This window comes from Centrocercus urophasianus, unplaced genomic scaffold (genome assembly GCF_019232065.1).
Source record: "Centrocercus urophasianus isolate 14NV4802_14NV808 unplaced genomic scaffold, USGS_Curo_1.0 seq_24, whole genome shotgun sequence".
NCBI classification, from domain to species: domain Eukaryota; kingdom Metazoa; phylum Chordata; class Aves; order Galliformes; family Phasianidae; genus Centrocercus; species Centrocercus urophasianus.
Genome location: NW_024884800.1, coordinates 17267369 through 17284610, shown reverse-complemented (window position 1 = coordinate 17284610; position 17242 = coordinate 17267369). Strand labels below are relative to the sequence as shown.

Sequence of the window (17242 nt, the reverse complement as noted above, 5' to 3'; positions counted from 1 at the left end):
AGCGTTCTGCCTTGGAGGGGGCTTATACGACGCAGATGCCCGCAGCGGGTGGGGCGTAACTCTGGGACCCTAGCGATGCCTTCAGCCTTCGTGGCAACGCTTCAGGTGCTCCCAGAGCAAAGAGAAGCGGCATTGAAGTCCCGTCCATTAGCGTTACTCGAAGGAACGAGAGGGAAGCGGCCGCAGCGCCCCGGCCCGATGCCCCCGCCGTCGCACGGGATGTTGCGGGAGCGGGACGGGGCCACGAGCCGCCCCTGGTCCTGGGAGGAGGGGAGAGATTCACGGCGGAGAAAGGGAAGGAAAAAAGCAGTCCTATGAGGAAGGAAGCGGCAAATGTTAAATCAGTGACTCATGGTGCGGAATGACTAATCACGTCAAAGAGCAGCTTGTTTGGGGCATGGACTCGGTGCCGAAAGCCGGCTGGAGAAGGCGGAGCGCTGCGGCGCCCAGAGGGGCTCGGCGGCCGGAGCGCCCCGGTGCGTTCCCCGTGGGTCCCGCGGGCAGTGCGTGCCGGGCTGCGGCCACGCCGTACCTCAGCCCCACCGGGCGGCACTGACCCACTTTCCGCCGGCCCCACGCGGGCCGCGCTCCTCCTGCGCGCTGCCCCGTCCCGTGCCGTCCCGTGAGTGCGGGGCGGAGCCGGGCTCCGCGGGTGGCGGTGCGGGCGGCCGCCGGTGGCAGCGGGGCGGGAGGAGGAGCGCGCCTGTGCAGTGCCGGGAGGCCGGGCTCTGCCCGCCGCCGCGTTACACAACCGGCCGCCGCCACCGGCCTCTTCCCCGAGTCCCGCCGCAGCGCGCCGGCAGCTCGCACCGCCCCGCGCCCCGCCGCCCCCCGGCCGCCCCATGCCGTGCGTCCCGCTGGCAGCGGCGCCCCGGGCCGGGCGGTGACCCTCGAGGCAGCGGGGGCGACGCGCCGGGGCCGGGCATGGCACTGAGAGCGGCTCCGGAACGCGCGTCCTCCTCCCGGACGGTACGTACCCTGCGGGACCGCCGAGCGTCGGCGAGGGCGGAGGGTCCCCGAGCCCCTGCGGGGGAGCCCCGCTCTGCTCTGCCCTCGTCCGACACCCCCCGGCGGTCCCGGAGAAGTTTCGGGGAGATGGGAGATATCCAGCGGCAACTTACCGCCGAAGTCGTGTCGCGTTCCCAAAAAGCGGCGCGGGGCTGGGGCTGCAGCGGGAGGGGCGAGGGTGCGGGGAGCCGGTGGGGATGCGGGGAGCCGGTGGGGATGCGGGCTGCGCCGTCCTGCCGGCGGGAGTCCGTTCGCTGCAGGCTGCCGTGGGCTCCATCGGAGTTTCCTCGTTCTGCCGTAAATTTCGGTCAGTTTGGAAACGCGTTTTTCTGAAAATACGCTGAAGAACGGCTCCGAACTGAATCTCGCGCCTAACCGTAGAACGCAAAAGCCAGGTTGAAAAGTTACTCTTCTCACGGGGGCCGTGGGAGCACTCGGTTTTACGAAATGTTTCCGCGAGAAGCAGAAATTCGGGGGGATTTGAGAGCTCCTCGTGCGGTTCGCCCACGAATTGGCTTTGCGAGAGGTAATTCCACAGGCGGCCGGCGCTGGGCCGGGAGCGGAGCCGGTCCGCCCCGCTCAGGGTGCGCGGTGGAGAACAGCCAGCCTGCGCCGAGCCCTCCGTCGGGTGCCTCTGCGGAGGGGCTGAGCCCGTGAGGATGCAGCGGCCGCGGCCAGAGCCGCTCAGGTGCCCCGCGGGCAGAGCTGTGCCCAGCAAGGGCTGCCCCGTGTGCCGGGAGAGCGGCGGGGCTGTCGGAGCTGGCGGCGTGCGCTGTTCGGTGCGCGAAGAGCCGCTTTGCTTCTAGCAGAACGACGGCTCCCCTGTGTCCTTAATTTGCTGGATCGCTGCTCACCCATCCTCAACATGTGGATACGGGAACTTGCCTTAAAGGAGCAGCGTTTGTGGCTTGTGCGGTCTTCATAAGTCGGTCCTACGAGTGCTGCTTCATGAGGATGCAGTGTGAACCTCGTGTTCTCAGTATAGTGCAACGCCGTGTACCGTTTTGTTGGAGAATCTGTTCAATTTCTATACACTTCCCGAGCTGCAGCTCCTTGCTGTAGTTATCTGCTTGGAAAAAAAAAGCATTTAGGTTTCTGGTTTTCTGGAAAATACATTCCAAAACCAAGAGGAGACTTCTGTTGTGCACTGATTGGAGCAGATCAGCGTGTTGGTTGGTGATGTGGTGCGGAGGAGCAGAGCATCCTGAGCGCTGGGAGCGTGGCGAGGCTGCAGGGCTGCCCAAGTGCTGGCCCGTGGCACAGAGGGGAGGTTTGTGGGGAAGCCAGGTGGGGAGGCTGTATGAGTGGAAGGCATTGGTACCTCCTGGGCTGACCTTGTGCTCACTGCTGAGTCTTGAAAGTTTTTCTGGATGATGTTATAGGAAAAAGTAAATGGCTGTAAGAGTGGTTATTTCTGCCCTTCTGTTCGTTCAGAGCAGTGGCTTAGAATGATTTGATCTAGAAAAAAAAGTAGGATTGGTTTGAGTGTTTTTTTGCTAAACTACAAACTTCCGGGCAGAAAGGCCTGCAATGGTTCCTGTTTCTTCGCCACTCCATTTATATCTCAAATCATTTCACTTGTTGAGTACTCAAAAACAGCTCAAGGTTAAGCACTGAAAGTAGCGAGTGGGTAGGTCTTAATTAAAGTCGCATCGTGCTGGAAGCAGCATTAGATTTCAGAGATACTGCTGTCAATTCCAACTTCTGCTCATCAGTAATGTCAGAAAATGGTGCCATGTCCACAGTTTGGAAGCAGGGCTTGTCTATGCACACAAGTTGCATTGTTTTGTCCTGAATTATGCAACTGCCCAAGAATGATACAAAGGGTTTAACGCTGACATGGCGTGCTCCTTCTGAACTGGAGGAATGAGCTGTGTGCCTGTATGAGAATGCTGAATCCAGCTTGTGCTGGGGTAGTTAGGGACTCCTAGGGAATAACATCTTTAACCAAAGCAGTAAAATGCAAATCATGTGGAACAGTACTGCTGGTATTATTAAGGTGATCCAACTGTGTTTTCCTTACACACCTCCTGTTTCCTTGTTTCTCTGCTGTTTCTGTTTGTGTGCAGCCCGTGGCCTTGTGCCGAGCCAGCCAACAGAGCTTTGTCACCAAGGTCCCCCAAGCCCTGCAGTGCTGCACTGAGCCCCAGGTGGTGGCAAAGCCCCGTGCCAGCTGTGTCTGCAGCAAGCCCTGCCACCTCAGAGCCGTCGGGTTTGGTCAGAACACAGGGGCACGTGCAATTAATGAGGGAACTCAACCTACTTCATGTTCCATTATTGGCTTTGGCCTTGCCTACACAGAGAGATTACATCAGTTGACCTGAAGTCCATTTTTAAAGTGATTTGATTAACCTGATGTGACCTCACGCATGGGTGTTCTTATTTTGGTGTATATGAACTTATTTTGGTTTAACCAAAACCTGTCTTTTGTCAGCTTAGGCAGAACTGAAATAAACCATGCCCAAACTGAAAGGAGAACTTGTGTCTGTGTATAATGACACAACCTGTGCATGAAAGCGGGGCCTCCTGTAGGATCTGGAGCAGAGTGTGGTGTTCAACAAAGCTGTAGGAGACCAGCAGCTGTTTGAGGCAAAGTTAAAAACAAAACAAAAACGACGACGACAAAAAAAAAAACACCCCACAAATCAAACCAAACCAAACTAAGAAAAACTGAAATGTCTTGGTGAGATAAAGGAAGGAGTCCCAGTGATCTTGGTTTTGGGAAACTAAAAGCAGTGCACCAGGCTTACAGCAAGGCTGTCCTGGGGCTCCTCAGCTGCAGAGATGGGAAGTGTTTGCATCCTGTACTCACAGTCCCATTTCGGCTAAGAAATAGAAAAGTGATGCAGGGAATGCTAGGCGTGCTGGCCTGAATGCAGCAGTACATGGTGTCTCATGACATATTTTGTAGGAAAGAATAATTAGACATGGAAATAATGAGGAAGAAGAAGAAATTGCAGTGAGATTTCATCAAAGATGAATTGTGGCAGACTAATCTAACATCTTTCTTATATAACAGATTTCTTAGGTGGGGTAATGCAGGAATGTGATTTATGTAGAGCCAAGCACTTGATACCATGCCCCACAGGACACGGTTGCATAAAATGAAAGCGGTGGCTCAGTGCAGGAGCTGAGTGGTGGAGATGACCAAGCAGAAGGTATGGCAGCTATATCTAAATAAAGCTGTATGGATGGGGAGTGGTGCTCACAGAGCCTGGGAGGCACCGGCAGAGAGAGCACACAGCGCTGCTGCTTTGGGCCCTGCAGCGAGGGGGAGCACGGGGAGCTTGGGAAGATGGGGTCCGTACAGAACAGCACCAGGCTGTCGTGTCAAAGGAATTCAGATGACTTTGTTGATTGGAGTGATAGAAATGACGTGACGTTTAATAGCGCTGCGTGCAAAGCAGTGTCAAGTTTTGCACATATGGACCAACAAGAATTTCCAGTGTGAAGCAGAGCTCGCTGTGACGGGAGCAGGATGGAGAGACACGTGGCACTGGCTGGCCAGGGCTGCCTTGAGCAGGTGGTGGGACACTGCTGTCGGGGACACCATTTGTGGTGGAGAGTCACGGGGAGATTCCAGAAGGGTGGTTTTATCACTGTGCGAGAGCTTCCTGCTGCCCTTGCAGGAGCCCAATGGGATCTTGCTTAACTCTGGAGACCCAGGGCAAGAAAATGTTAAGTTAGAACAGTAGGAGGGCTAGAGGTGTGGTCACACCAACGAGCTCTCCATTGTATGACGTGAGAGTAAACAGCTTAATTTGTTTAGCTCCGGCCAATTGAACAAATGAGGGGACGGTTTACAATAAGTCTTCTTACGCACAGCTGGGACTCAATAGCAAGAAGGTGGAAAACCTGTGTAAGCCAAAAGTTAGCAACCACACAAGATTAAATTCTGTAAGTTGGTTGTGAGTGAATTTGCATGGGAAATTCGAAGAAAGCTTCCAACCACGTAAGAATTGAAGTTGTGTAATGGTCTTTCAATTAGGGTGGTTTTGAGATAGATCTTGATAATCTTATGAAGGAGATTACACAGTTAAATTGCAGAGAGAGTTCCTGGAGATAGGAAATTAAGTTCGCAGAGTTAGTCCTTTGGTCTCCGCTATTTTTGTATTTTTAATGTTAGGTTGCAAGGAGAGTGGACCTGGCTTTGTTGGTAGTGCTGCACTGACCCCACGCACCACGGCTTCTGCTGTGTTCTTGGGAGGTGGGGTGAACTTCCTCATGGGGTGTAACTTTGTTGTTTAGGGTGTGAGGACGTGTTCTGGGGCTCCTGGCTGAAGGCTGAGGAGATGCTGTCAAGTCAGCCCTAACAGCTCTGACTGCTGAGGCTGGAGAGCTGATCTTGATGTCCTCGCTGCTCCCTTGCTACCTGATGCTCCGAAAATTTGTTGCAAAGCTGGACTTACAGTGAGCGCTGTAAAAACACTATAAATTGTGCAAAAAAAATAGGAGGTTGTGGGCCATTAGGGATGAGTTGGTATTTTTAATGGGACAGTTCCGTTATAGGAAAGTCGATGTACAATAATGTGCATTTTATTACATTTTCATATTCCAAGAAAAAGAAAGGAAAGGGAAGACTAAAAGACAGAAAGCAAGCAGGAAAGCAAGAAGGAAAACAGCTTGACTTAGCCTGGAGCAGAGATCCCATAGCTGATAAGCTGCCTGTTAAGAGAAATTGAAATATGGAAAAATGACAGTGCAGATGAGGATAACACGGAGATTGCAGACGAGGAAGTGTGCTAACCCAACTGCACGGAGCTGCTGAAATGCGTTGGATCATCTGACTGTGCCTTGTATTCTTAGCAAACACGATTGTATAATTGATTAATTTGCCGACATTGCTGTAGCACAGCGCTATGGTAACTGAGAGGCTCCCCAAACACTGGCTGTGCTCTAGCAGAGCAGCAGCTCAGCACCACACAAGCATGCATGCCCTCTTCCCAGGTGGGATGGGCAGAGAATAGGGAAGGTAAAGGTGTGAGAGCTCATGGGTTGAGGTAAAGACAGTTCCCTAGGTAAAGCAAAAGCCACGCATGCGAGCAAAGCAAAACAGAGGGCTCATTCACCCTTCCATGGGCAGGCAGATGTTCAGTCACTTCCAGGAAAGCAGGACCCATCACGCATAATGGCTTATTGGGAAGACCAACCCCTTTGCTATGGATGTCCCCCCATCCTCCCCCTTTACCCCAGCATGATGCTGTTTGGTGCGGGACACCCCTTTGGCTGTTCTGGGTCAGCCGTCCTGGTTCTGTTCCCTCTCCTGGCAGGGCAGCAGTTGGAGCTGGGTGTCCTTGGCTCTGTGTAAGCGCTGCTCTGTGACAACTGAAACATTGGTGTGTTATCACCACTACTTTCATCAAAAATGCAAAACAGTGCATCATGCAAGCCTCTGCGAAGAACATTAACTCTATCTCAGCCAAAACCATGGTAACACTTTCCCAGAAAGCGCTGCAAAATGCACCTTTCCTTGGGAAGGAGGCAGGGAGGAGCTGGGGTGGCGTGTACTGATGGGATTGCTGGGCAGCCATGCAGGAGCTGGCTTTGGCCAACAGCTACCCGCTGCACAGCAGGTGGGACAGAGGCAGCTGTGCCACCTGACAGAGGCAGGGGACACCCATGGTCCTGAGCACCCTGAGCTCGGTCTACAGTGTTGGTGTCAGCAGCTGCCATCCACACTGCCCTCAGCCCTGGCTCCAGGCTAGGATTTAGGCAGGCCCCTCTGGTCCCCGCAGCAGCGTGACAACTCAACAGGCACTTTGTCCAGACTTCTCTTTCCCCGCCATTATTGTTCCCTCTGCCCTGTAAGTGATGTATAAGTCAGTGTGAGGTGCTTTGTTGGGTGCCAGGCATCGGTCGATTAACTGATTGACTAATAGCTAAATGCAGAGATATTTGTAGGTGTATTTATTCTTGTTTACAAACTGCCCAAGCCTAAGCAAGATTTTCAAGTGTGTAGCAATGGCAGGAATCATATCCATAGAAATGCTAATCTCCTCTCTTGCTTCATCCGTTCAACCCACAAACACAAGCGTACACACATGCGTAAAAGAAATTAGTAAGGTTTGTTCTCTTCTGGGCTCAGCCTACTTTAATCTGACTTCATCTCACAGCTCAGCATGGCACTTTGCTTCAGGACCATAAAGTTTTGACCATAGGCACCATGCTGGGTGAACCATTTTTTGGAGAAATAAATAAGCAATAGATGAGCTGATAACAGCTCCCTTGGCATTAATTGTTTTGCATACACACGGCGGCACTCTAAGAAGGCTTTTAAGCAAAGGCAGAGGCTGTGTCTGAAAGGGCTGAGCTGACTGGCCCCACGGAGGCCAGGGCTGAGCTCGCACTTCTGTCTGGGCAGTAGGTGCCAATCCCAACGTACGTCGTTATGGGTTAAGGAGGATGCTGTGTGTTTGGCCCAGTGTTGGCTTGTTGCAGCAACCAGCAATTAGACAGGCAGTAATAGCTGGGGAGGTGGCAGCCACGCTGAGGAAGTTTGGCTGTAAACCTGTTTGTCCCGTCTCCAAGTGCAGCGTGTGCATCCATGACTTACAGTAAATTAGAAATACTCTGATCAAATTGTTTCTAATCACACTTTATTAAGTGATGTATTAATTAAGTGAGTGATGTGTGGCAAAAAGATGGGCCTTTGGTCAGCTCCGCTGCTGCTGGGTATGTCAAAGAGGAGTACCAGTGGTTGGCTTTTCACTCACAATGATTGGAATAGCTTCATTTGGGGCTGGCCCCCTTTGGAAGGGACACAGTAGGAAGTTTTAACAAAACAAACACTTTGTGCTAATCTTGACACCTACGTTTTCTGTTCAGTCTTGCTTATTGCAGGGAGCCGAGTCTCGTCATTTTCTGGAGACAGTGAGTCAACGCAGAAAAATTGAGCTACTTTATTTTCTTTCTATCAGAAGCTCGGGTTGGCCTCCTGCAGGGCAGCAGTGATATGGAGCTGTGCAGTACAGAGCGGACGTGTGCTGGCCCCTGGGCCAGTCCTTCTCATTCTGCCTGCACAAAGCTTGTTGCCTTTCTTAGCTGGGGCATCCTCATCACCTGAGCCTTGGTCCTTCTGCTGTGTCTCACTGGGGATGGAGCAGAAGTCCATGACTCAGGAAAGTTTTTGCGCAATTCAGGAACCCTTGCTGAAAATTTTGTTATGTGAGGAGACTGTGTGCAGTTCTGGTGTTCTATTTTCTGGAAATTATTCAGTTTGGAAGGAGAGTATCCCAGAAGAGGGTCGAATAGGAAAGGAAATGTAACTGCAGCAGTCCAGGTGTACTGTCCATACAGGACAAAGATCCCATGCCAAAAATGGGAGAAGATGAAGCGCAATGGACTAAAATTGGCACTGAACCATTTGGAAAGAAGAGATGAGGCTGGATCAGAACTGCGTCTTGCCCAGAGCACAGTTTAGAATACAGAGCTGAATTTCTTGAGTGTATTCCTAGCTGGAACTGCAGCTAGTAGAGCAGTTAAGATCTCAAGTCTTTGGCTGATTTGATGGCTGATGGTAGGCTGTTGTGACAAGAGGAGAATCTCTGTTTTCTCTCAAATACTAACTCAAAAGAGGATGACAATGTTCTATGTTTTTGTTTTTATTTTTATTTTTGAAGGAAAGCATATAAATATTAATAAGTGATCCAGCTTGAATAGCATCTTAAAAGTTGTTGTTAACGATTGTGTGAATGATGTGAATTTGATTGCACAGGGAGTAAAATTTTACAAATATAAATAATCTTATTTCAAAAGCTGCTGTACCGAGAGGCTATTCTGGGATTTTCCAATATAGCCCAGTTTGCGTTGTTCAAATGAGAAGATATATCAGTGAATAAATTGGATGATGAACTGCTTGACGTAGAAGTCATAGTGCTTATTTGTAGTGTCTTGAAATCCTAGGAGAGATAAATTGTCAGTCTAATCTTCTTTAGATTGTGTTTGAAATGTACTTTTTATGAGGCATTTCTAACTGTTCCGGAGTTTACTGCTCAGACAGATACATAGACTTTGTTTGTTTGACCTACAGCTCCTCAAGGTCCTTTGCAAGCAAATGCAGGCAAATTTCCTTCCGTTATTTTTATTTGCTTCCTTGACTGTGCAGTAAAATCCGCAGCGATTATTGGTGCTGCTGAAAGTTTTCTTCTGACCTGACTGCCAGCACAAGCACTGCCCAGTACCAGAGGGAGAAGTAATACCAATTGTGTTTTGTCTTTGGCATCTTTGCCGTGGCACTGAGGAGATCTGCAGTTGACTTAAGAAGGTCTTTGCAATAGTGAAGAGCATGGCACCCAATAGTGAAGAGCATTAGAGGCACCCCAATAAATACTTTCTTTTTCTCCATTTTTTAAGTGTTTGAGATGGACTTACTGTGGAAAAGAGGATTGCTGGATTAATTAAATCAGAATAACCAAGCATTAGTTTTCTTCCTATGTTTTTAACAGTGCCACGGCTTTGAGAGGCTGCTCATAGAACAGCAGAAGTGTGGCATTTAATTTGGTGCCTTTTCTGACACAAATGTCGTGTTTTATTAAGGAATCATCTGAGTCAACTTTACTCGCAGCTGATTTTCCTCCTAGCCTTGCAACACTTGCAGTATCTTCAGTCAGAAGAGAGCACTGATAAGGAGGTGTTGCTGGAAGGAGGACGTGCAATGCCGGAGTCTGACAGAGCAGGATTGCTCTTCTGCATAGAGGAAGCAAACAGGTGCGAGATATTAAAAAACTTATGACAGCTATAGGGAGATAATTCCCAAGATAATTCTACATCAAGCTCTGCTCCAGCTTCTATCTCCTGACAGGCTCCCGAAGCCCTAGGTCACAAGGTTAGAGAGAACTGTGGGCTGGTGCTGCCATCCTTACCTGGCGCTGCAGGCTGTCCCCAGCACAGCCCGAGTCACTGGCGTCGGATAGCCTGTCATCGCCCTTCCATTAAGGATGGCTGTTTCTAAAGCATTAGCATTCGTGTCAGGACTAGAAATGGATAGGCACAGGCTGAAATCATTGTCAGGAGCAGATGTGAGATACCTAATCAGTTATTTCCTAAGGAAAATGAATTTGATGGTGTGAATAGTTGTAAATATTTCATTCAGCAGCTCAGCTACTACAGCGGTGGTAAACAAGCTTCCGCCACTGACCAGAAGCATTTTGTGGTACTGCACTTGATTTCTCATTCATTTACACTTCATTCTTGAAGGAAGCCGTGTGGGTCCATGGGTCGCCGTGGCATCTTGGCTGTGTGCAGGGCCTGCATGTTCTGCCACTGGCATGTTCTGCACAGTCGTGGCACAGGTTTCCATGTCAACATGACAGCGATCATCCAAGCACCCAGACATCGCTGGCACCAGTGCTGGGCTGTGACAGGGAGAGTGGCCGCTGCTGCTGGTGGTAATTAAGCAGTAATTAGGGGTACGGCTTTAATTTCATGAGCAGTTGTCAATTCTCACTTATTGACAACAAAAATAAATGGAACTGGAAGGAACGTTCATGCTAAGAAGGACGTGATGCTGGTTTCTGTGTGCTTACAGGGAGTTTTACTGCTGACCTTTTGCAGAGGAGCTGTTGAGAGGACGAGAAGGAAGGAGGGAGGTTGTTTTTCTTTTTGCCTAACTGATTGTTTTCCCCACTTGAGTTTAGTCTAAACCACTGTGAAGCTGGCTCGTGGTTTGTAGGAGACATATACGGCAGCAGTGCACCAAGAAGGAGGCTGTGAGTACAGATGATATTTGCCTCTCCAGCACAGTGTGAAATCCTGAGGAAACTGGGACTGCCAGCTAAAGGTCACGGACACGTTTAACTTCTGCAGCTGGCTTCATGCCACTGCGTAAGTCTTTGTCAGGGGTCGTGCTGGCCTTGGTGGTGTTACGTAGTCTGACTTCGACAGAAACAAGATCCCCTTTAACCCGTACGGTTTGTGGGCACTTACACAGCAGTACCTTTCTCTCCATGAGCTGGTTCTGATGTTTATCTTCTCAGACAGCCTGACTTTATTGTGTAAAACACAGTGTGGACCCTGCTGGTCTATGTGGCTTAGGGTACTTCAGTCAGGGAAGCTCTGACTAACAGATTTGTGTCTGTTGTCATTCTGAAAGGCACAAGCTGACTCCGCTGCCTTCACCCCGGCGTTACACAGAGCGGTGTGCCAACGGATCTTCCTAGATGAAGGCCTGCATTCTGCGGCACACTGCAGTCTGTTGCAGGGAGATGCCATCTGATGCCACAGCCATTTCAGCTGGCCAGGTCTCTAACCTGAGAGCCAGGAAGCGCCCATGTCTGAAGGTGTGGATCCACTGTCCTTTGCAGCCCTGCCCGCACAGCCAGGATGCTCTGCAGGAGGGCACTGCCCACCGCTGCTGCCATTAGCTCCTGCCTAGAGGAGAGCTACCCTTAGAGGAATGGACCCATGCGTTTTACTTGCTGCTTGTGTTTGAGTCCTGGTTTGGACTCAGAGTAAGAGGATTCTTAATACTAGACCAATGCAGATTTGAAATAAAGCGTATTTTAAAATGTTCTGCATGCTCACACTATTGTTGCAATCAACATAGAGCACTCTGTTGCCCAGAAAAAACACACATGGCTAATTTCATGGTCTCTCATCATTTTAGGATGTTTCTAAATCTCTGTCCCACATCCTTCCTCTGCCAGGGGTGAGGAATTCCTGACAGCCTGCAGGTAATGAGGGACTGTGTGCTCTCCGGCAGGGTCAGAGCGTCAGTGGCCGCCCTGCCTCTCCTCCTGTAGCATCAGGGCTGGAGCGTGGGTCAGATCAAGCCACTTCAGGGGTCAGCAGCAGGAACGTGTCTTTTTGATCCCTTCCTCTCCCCAGAGTCTCTGTGTTTACTCACATCTTTTTTTGCTTGGACGTCATCTGGGAGGGACACGTCTTTTCTGGTCTTACAGAGCTTAAAGAAAAAGGCCTCCAACAGAATCCCCAAACCCAAGCGGACATTCAGCCGTGCTGAGTCATATTTTGTTATTTTGGATGATTATCCAGCCAGCCATGCAAAAAAACTGCAAGGGAAAAAATGTGTGTGAATATCTTATCTGTATGACAGAATGAGGACTTGGGTCTTTGTATGTGTAACAATAATGACCCAGTATTAAAGTGCTCCAGTGGCTGTCATATTTGTAGTCTAAAAATGGTAGCAAGTAAGAAGAGAGAGAGAGAGAGAGATGTTGATGTGTATCCTCTCCTTTTTTTTCTCAGGGCAAAAATCCTGCTTTCTCATTTAATTTCCAGTGCACATTTGCAGAACTCTGCAGAATGAGGAATATGGTTGTGGTTAATTGTTTAAATATTCTTTATTCCTGAAGCTTTCAGAACAAATTACTCCTTTTGAGGAGCTGGCTCAGAAGTGACACAGGCGAGATGCATCACAGGAGAATGTTGGACATGAAGTTAAGTGTGACTCAGAGAAGAGAAAGAGAAGGTGTGGAGGTTGTTCTAAAGAAGGAAGGAAAGCCAGCTATATTATTAGCACTTTCAGCAGCGTATGTGGCAGCAGTTCTTCTTGCAAAAAAAATGTATAGGCTTCAAGAACTCAAATCCATCCTTGGTGTAACCATAATGGAATTACGGTTGGATCAGCAGCTTTGCTGGTTCATAAGTCTTCTAGTCTTACTGAAAACAGATACTACCAATGAGCATTACTTGTATGTATATTACAGTATGCAGTTACTGCCTGTGTTTAATATCCGTCTGTCTTCTTCACAGTAAGCAAGGAGAAAGTCTGATAGTCTCGGAAGATGCTTTGCATCATGCAGTCCAACTGGGGCAGTTATTAGCTATTCTCAGCTCAGAAGAGCTGCTCTTAAAGCTAGCTGAAGAACAAACCTGTGCTTGGTCTTTGGGACCCCGTTGTAACCGTATTACATATTTGTATGCAGAAAGTAAGACATAGATGGAAAATTACCGCTTCAAGACTACTACAAGGTGTTTTGGAAACTCTGAGTAACGAGATGAGTTTTCTCACAATAATGCTGATGTCCAGTGCTTAATCATACACTTGAAACAATTGGGCTCAGACCTTATGAAAAGTGTTTACTTACTCGGCTTTAAGTCACAGGCCAAGAAATAACTTGATCGGATTAGCCGGGGTTGGATAGGAACGGCAGCAAATAGAATCCAATGAGTGTGAACGGTGCCGCTGTACTCTGCATTGGGAGAATATCTGCCAGCTGCCGTTGCAGCGCACAATCCTGCAAGATGCTGACGCCTCCGGTTCCCCTTCCCCAGGGGGCAGGCGGGGCTGCTCTGCCGTGCGGTTCCCATCACTCACCTGAGTGAGCTTTTTCTCTGAACTCCTTCTTTCCCTCTTACATAAAAGTCGGTTCTTTTGTACCTCCTCTGTTCGGAAAGGCTCTCGGCGCTTGCAGGGTCGGGGTGCGTGGCTGGTTATTCTCAGCCGCAAGATTACAGCGATGGCAGCGGCAAGGTCAGTGGGGCATGAACACAGCTCAGCTGGAGAGCAGATGTGAGCAGATCATTTCAGGGAAGCAGCTGAAATTCTCAGAGCCAAATGAGGATAAGATGAAATTTTGAAATGTAAGCGCTTTGTTTAAATTCCTTTTTACTTATGCACATTATACCTGGAACACTGCGGAACTGAACACACTGAGAGGGGAAGGAAGTTTCTTAGGCTTGAACTCGGATGCGTGAAGCCAAAGATATAAAATGAGGTCAGTTAGCTCAGCCGCAGCGAATCCTTTGATATTCATTTAATGGATAAGTAGATAAAACTCTAGGCAAGCTTGCATGCGAGACTTTGAATTTAAACTACTAAAGCTCTTTATAATTTTCTCGCAGATTTCTCACGTAGGGCTGTACCGCTGCTCAGATGATGAGTGCTGCTGCGCTCCTGCTGCTGGAGCACTGCATGGCCCCAGGGCTTCTCTCCTTCCTTCTGCACAAAGAGGAGCAGAGAGGTGGGCTGGCACTGGGAAATGCCAGCCTTGGCAGTGCTTCAGTTGGAGATCTGGGCTGAAGTCAATAAGTTTGGATCAGCAGCTGAATTCTCCTCTTCTGCAGGGAGGCTTTCAATCTAGTTTAGACCTATCTCTAATCCTTTTGTCATAATATTTCCTTTTTTTTTTTTTTTTTAATAGCTTCCTTATGTATTGAGTTCCAGAAATTCCAGGCTGGTGATGCACATGAAAAACAGATTGCAACAGAGAGCAGATTAAATTACTCAGGTCTAGGATTACGGAGGCAGAAACACTTTTTTTCTTCGTGTTGTTTTAAAAGGGAAGAAGAATCTCTTTTTTATTTTTTATTTTAACAGGAAGGAGTTTGGGGTCAGTGAGCTCTCCTTCCACTGCTCACTCAGCAGTCACCTGAGGAAAAAATAATGAACTGTTGTGCTGGCTTTTTTTCCCTATTTCATTTGAAAATCAGTTCTTATCAGTACTGCATATTTAAGGGAATTCTAAGACTGCAGCCTGATGCTTCAGGAAGCTTTTTTTAGGAGGGAAGGTTTGACTGAGCGCCAGTAGACAGGGCTAATCGTCGGGACATCTGGATTCACTTCTTAACTCTGCTGCCTGACCTTGGTCAATGATTTAGGTCAAGCTTTTCCAAAATGTGCCTTGTTTGTAGGTACTTGTGCTAGGTTTCAGCATTACTGAAAATTAGGCTGTAACTATGCTTACTGTTTTAAATCCAACTTCTCAAAACTGGTACACTCTTAAAAAGAGACAGCAGTGAAATGTGTGCCCTTGTTTCCTTGCTTGTACAACAGTAATAACTGTGTTTATAGACTGCACTGCAAAAGCAGTAGAGGAGGAAGGGGATGGCAGCAAGCCACCTGCATAGCATCAGAAAAGTAGATATGGTTAATAGAAAATCCCAGGGAGCTGCACAAGAACCAGATTTCCAAGGTCTCCCACTGTTCATCTGGCACCACCTAGTTTGTTCCTGAGGCAGCACCCTAAGGTTTGCTTGTCAAAGAGATGGTAGATCCATCTTACTTTCACAAGTGACAGGATGGTACCTCACTGCTGCAGCTGTCAGAACTCCAAGAGTGGTCAGACGCTGCCCAGGGAGGTCGTGGACTCACTGTTCAAGAAATTATTAGATGTTGTACTGAGGGACATGGGGTAGTGGGAAATAGCGGTGGAAGGAGGGCAGTTGGATCGGATGATCTTAGAAGTCTTTTCCAACCTTGGTGATTCTAAGATTCTATGATTCCAAGGTCTGCTGCAGATGGGCTTTGAAGGAATGTCCTGCAGCCCATTTTTCACCTCTCCAGAGCTGAGCAGTCTGGGAGTGTTGTCCTGGAACATCATGGACACACACCTGTCCTCTAAGAAGACTTCTGCTGTTACTCTGCAAGTCAAGCAGCCCTCAGCCCTCACTGTTATTTTTTCATCATTCACATTCAGCACAAGTGAACACAAAGCCCAAATGCTCATCCCTTCACCTGTACCATCCACCATCACTTGAAACACATTTTGTACATATGATTGAGAACTACAAAGAAATGAAAACAAAAGAATGTATTGAGCAGAAAAAGAGAACAGCTAAGTACATGAATGGTTCTATTCTCATTCGGCAAACTGGTCGTTGTTGGGGGTTGGCCTCTTTCTGGCAGAAGTACAGGGGAAGGTATTCAGCTTGACCAGTTTGCTGATTTCCTTTACTGTGTACTGATTGCATTTGTTCTGCACACAGGGAGAGCACAAGGCCTCAGAGAAGTTAGTTCAATGACATGCAAACTTCATGGGATTAGTTTCAACCATAGTAAAGAAAACAGTATCATAGAATGGTTTGGGTTGGAGGGCATCTTTAAGATCATCTGGTTCCAGCCCTCCTGCTATAGGTGCCTATAGACGCCTCCCACCAGACCAGGTTGCCAAAAGCCCCATCCAGCCTGGAAATCTGAGTGATATTTAAGGGTAACACATCCAAAAGGACAGCTTTGGCATGTTGGCCTTAGTACTTACACAGCTGCCAAAACAGACCAAACCCAAGAAGCACGCTGTGACTTCTGTCAGTCGTGAGGATGGTTGCTGCAGGTTGAGCCCTGGCCCAGCAAGCAGCGTGGGGCTGTGCACAACCACCATGGGCACAGGTCTGGCACTGCCTGGCTACCAGACACCATTGGGTTCTTCTGAAAAGGTGTCAAGATGGTTTACTCTGAACCTATGCTGAATGAAACTATGACTGTATCCAGAATCTGAGCTACGGGTCTATGACCAGATGTTGCCCATCTTGCTTAAGCTGCAGAATCAAGCTGGTGTTTTGTTTTGTTTTTTTGTTGATTTTAGCTTGTTGGAGCTGCTTTTATCATTGCTGAAATTTGTTGGTTGGTCTCCACACACACAGAATCATTACCTTCTGTGATTTGACAGAGAAGTGAATATGATGGAAGTACCCCCATATGTCTGTGCGTCTGTGCATCCCCACAGGCCCTTGCACTGTCAGGATCAAACAAAAACAAAACCAGAACTTTAAGAAATCACGTGTTTTCTGGAAATTTTGGAGAACATTCTGTTCAAAAGAGTTCTGGTTGTGAGATTTCAGTCTTACTGCATCTTGATCTCCATGTGCCTTTCCTGGAAACGGTCATGTGAGAACACGTCTCAATTTCTGCTGGAGAATTCATCGTGAACAACTGCCTTTGCCACTGTTCCACACCAGGGAGAACTGCCTGTGTGTTATTGTTTGAGGATTATTTGGCTCTAAGTGTTCAGGTCTGGAAGTACAGTGCCTGAATGAGCCAGGTGTGTTAGCGACGTATTTATAGGTTAGATGCATGATCAGTGTTTTCTAGTGCACCAGACATTCCCCTTTCCTGTAGTAACTGCAGATAAACACAGGTACTCATCCAAGACTGCAGAAAGGCTATTTGCATACTCATTTTTATCCTCCCCTGCTAATGGCAGTGGAATTGTGGTTTTGTGCTGTTGGGGCTAACGGGCATTCCTGCCTTTGGCCGTGTTTTGAGAATCTTAAAAGGCTATTAGACAAATTGATAGAATTAATTAAATGCATGCTCTTCTTGTTACAGAAACCCTGGAGATTTTTAAATAATCTTCTCTGGAGTTGTATCTTTAGCCTTCCAGGCTTCGCAAATTGCTGGAACAGAACAAAGTTGGCTGGCTATTTTCTCCAGGATCTGACAGAAATCTTAGAGAACACGATGTTCCAGTAATCATCTCTTCTTTTCAAGTGTCTGTTCATGTTTTTAATCTCTCTTCCCTTTCCCTTTGTCAGAAGACAGCATATCCTAGTTAAG

At 48.4% G+C, this 17242-nt stretch overlaps 1 protein-coding gene across 1 annotated transcript in view; it reads left to right on the top strand.

Annotated features, from left to right (window-relative positions):
• The first annotated feature begins 888 nt into the window (after positions 1-888).
• The window catches only part of LOC122163836 (neuronal PAS domain-containing protein 2-like), a 46684-nt gene continuing 30330 nt past the window's right edge, over positions 889-17242 (top strand). The window contains exon 1 of the mRNA XM_042825358.1: positions 889-969. The gene's annotated coding sequence lies outside the window, so the exon portion shown is untranslated. The remainder of the gene's footprint in view (positions 970-17242) is intronic.